The sequence below is a fragment of the Arvicanthis niloticus genome, chromosome 13 (genome assembly GCF_011762505.2).
Source record: "Arvicanthis niloticus isolate mArvNil1 chromosome 13, mArvNil1.pat.X, whole genome shotgun sequence".
In the NCBI taxonomy this organism is placed as follows: domain Eukaryota; kingdom Metazoa; phylum Chordata; class Mammalia; order Rodentia; family Muridae; genus Arvicanthis; species Arvicanthis niloticus.
In genome coordinates, this window is record NC_047670.1 from 50,482,713 (window position 1) to 50,486,093 (window position 3,381).

Sequence of the window (3,381 nt, forward strand, 5' to 3'; positions counted from 1 at the left end):
GTTGCACCTGCAGATTAAGGCAGCATTTCCTGAGGTAAAATGCATCTAGGTAAGGACTGTAAGGCCTGCAAAGGTGGCTGATCCCAAAGTAGAGGACAGAGAAAGTGTCCTGAAACTCCAGAGGAGAAACTAACACACTAACACCCCTCCTTCTCTCTCTCTCTCTCTCTCTCTCTCTCTCTCTCTCTCTCTCTCTCTCTCTCTCTCCATTCTGTCACACACACACACACACACACCCTTCGCTGTTCCTCCACATGACCAAGGTGTATCCACCCCCTTGAAACCTTTCAGGAGGTAACTCAGATTCCAACAAGTGCTCCACCTCCACCACCTCCCCCTGGCACTACAGTCTGGGTGCACTGGATTGTGGCAGGACAAGGAACCAGGCTGTGTGGGATCCAGGCAGAACTGCCATTCTGAGGAGTCATGGCCCAACTGCTCCTGGTACTCTGGGCATCTCTGGTGTTTGTGGAGGTCACTGGAGACATGTTGGCCATGAAGAAAAGTAAGGACTGGACAGGGTGGACGGGCATGCGGTAGGGTTGGGGTGGGGGTTCTGGCCTGTGCTGCCAACCCACTGCTGTGTGTTCTTCTCCATATCAGGAAACTTGCACTGCTTCCAGTGCGACATGGTTATCTGGGCAAACCAGTGTCAGTCTATGGAGTGCAACCCCAAGGAAAAATGGTGCATCATCAAAGAGGTTCTCAATAACACAGGTGAGTGTTTTTTTCCAGCCTGGACATCTCCAGGACCTCTGGCAAGGCTGGGTCCTGGTCTCACACCCACAGGCCCAACAAATGCTCAGGTGCTGGACAATGCAGGAAGCTGTGGTCTGAATTGTGGCTGCTCCTTTTTCTCTCCCAATTGCCATGTCAATCATATCTCACTGCTTCTAGGACTCTCCCCAGGACAAAAGCTCTGATGTGACATTGGATTCCCAAATGAGCCAGCCAAGCAGGGATGGGTTTTACAAGGCCAGCCACCCATATGGGGCATCATGTGGGGTTGCAGAGGCAGTGGGTCCTTAGGTCAGCTCAGCCTCAGGATAATAAAACTAAAGCCAACACTTTACTTGTCCCATCTCCGTACAAAGAGAAACATGGAAAGTCCAGACCTTTTGGGAGCACACTGTGGTGGTAGTGTTGGCTGGGACCTGGCTCTAGTTTCCTGGGACACTGCAGCTGCCTCAGAGCTACCTCCTCTCTGAGGTAAATGTCCTGAGCCTTGTTACAGAGTAGTTCTTAAAGTTTAGGCATCTCCTGTTTGCTCAAGCTGATTCCTGAGAATAAAGACTTGAGTTGGCCTAGGACAAGAACCAGAAGGAGTGGTACAGAGTGAGCCTCAGGCAGAAAGGCCTGACACACTGTCCTTCTTGTAGTATCTCCACAGGCACTGCAAGCTGCCTCTGGCTGCCTCTTACTGAAGTGTTTCCTCATTTGAAGTTAGATCTGATGAAAGCCACCATTTCCCATGTTGTATTTCCCTAAGGAGAGCAGCAGGTTCCCCAGTTCGAGACCCCTGATCCCATCAGTGCCAGTCCTGCCCCTAGGGTCTCTGTGTCTTATCATAGTGAAGGGATTTGTTGTAGCTGAAGATTTGGAAGCTGAGGGACAATGTGTGACTTTCTCTGAGTTTTCTTTCAGACTTTCACCTTTGTACCCCTCAATCCCAGCTTTCTGTTCAGTAGATCTTAAGCTGGAAGGCAACAACTGGAATCTCTGCAAGGAGTGGGCTCTCAGGACTCACTTGGGTGCTGATTGTGCTGGGAAGATCTGATGCTCTTACAGGGAGAGGACTGTTCTGGGCTTCCAAGGAGGCCATAGGCTCTGCTAGAACATCCTTAGCCACCCCAAATTCTGTGCCACCACGACTATATGTTTTGGCAGCCAGGTCTCTTCTACGTTTGCCCTTGAATCTCCTGGGTCAGCTGGGGCTGCAGCAGAGACCCTCCTCGGCTCTTTCCCATATCCCAGGTTGGTGGTGACTCTGAGTAGCAGAGCTCCCAACACTCTGCAGGTGCTGCCTGTGAAAAGATGGCAGAAGGTGGTCAAGTAGGGTCAGATCCAGCCACTCACACTGGATGCTTCCCCCATGTCTCCCCTGTAGCCTCAGAATTCTAGGATCACATGCTGTCTGTTTTCTTCTGCAGGTACACACAGCACACCTGTGATCACCAAGAGCTGTTCCATCAATTGTCCCAAGTTCGACTACTTCATTGACTGGGCTTTGGGTGATGTGGAGACTATGCCCAACATAACATGCTGTGCATGGAACAACTGCAACAGAGCACCTGAGAGTTTGGAGGGGTTTGGGGCCTTACTAGGGAGGGTCCTGCTGACAATGGGTCTGGGTCTCTTCTGCACCCTGTTGGGATGACCATTGTCCTGTGACACCCTCCCCCTAACACACACCCTTCTAGCACCTCCTGTTTTCCACCTCAAATCCCACCTTCATCCATTCCAGGATTTCCAAGGCAAAGCTGAGTCCCTGAGGTAGAAGGGAGGACACCATACCCTTTCCTTTGGACTCGGCAGCCTGCTCCTATGTGACATCCTGGACCAAGAAGTAGAAAGAAAACCCTGCTATTCCTCTTGGAGACAGATCAAGAGTGCTTCCATGCTGGCCACAGGCTTCTTCAAGAAAGCTCTTGACCCTTGGCACACTGTCAAGTGCTGTGAGTGTCAGATGGACCTGATGAGACCGGAGCTGCAGCCACAGTCTGACGCTGTTCTATATGGGTTTCTTGTTCATGCATGGAACTGCAGTATCTCACTCCTCAGAGACAGTAAACTCTTGCTTCCCCACAGCCTGGCTCCTGCTCCTTCACTGCCCCACTGCCCCAGGGACCCATTCCTCTTCCAGCTTTCAGTACAGCCTATCTATTCAGGTCAGGTGACAGATAGCTACACTCAATATAGAGGTATCCCTGAAGCCTGAGGTCCAGCAAAGTGTGAGCATGCAATCCAAACTCAGATCCAGACTCCTAGGATGGCTCACTGGCCACTGTATGAGGAAGAAGTGGGGACAGAGTCTTGACTGCCACAAGGCCAGGAGAGAATACCAAAGTGGTCTAAAAACACACTTGATTGAAGCTGCACTGCATGAAGTGAGGCCTGGTGGACATAGACCTGGCCATGGAAGGGTCCCTTGTTAAGGACAAAGGTAAGGAGCAAAGAGAGAGACTAGAAAATTGATTGGCAGCTTAAGGCTGGGCAGGCTGAATCCAGGTGGAACCTTCAAGCCCCACCCTCAACTTTCAGAAGTTCCAGTTTCCAGAAGTTCCCAAAATACTCCCACCAGTTGGTGAACAAAGTTTAAAACCTGACTCCACAGATGACATTTCTTATTCAGTCTCTACGAGTGAGCCTGTGGGTGGGTGT

The 3,381-nt window shown here is 50.9% G+C and overlaps 1 pseudogene; it reads left to right on the top strand.

Annotated features, from left to right (window-relative positions):
• Nucleotides 1-426: 426 nt before the first annotated feature.
• Nucleotides 427-2,377, top strand: LOC117719260 (lymphocyte antigen 6L pseudogene; annotated as a pseudogene).
• Nucleotides 2,378-3,381: the final 1,004 nt, after the last annotated feature.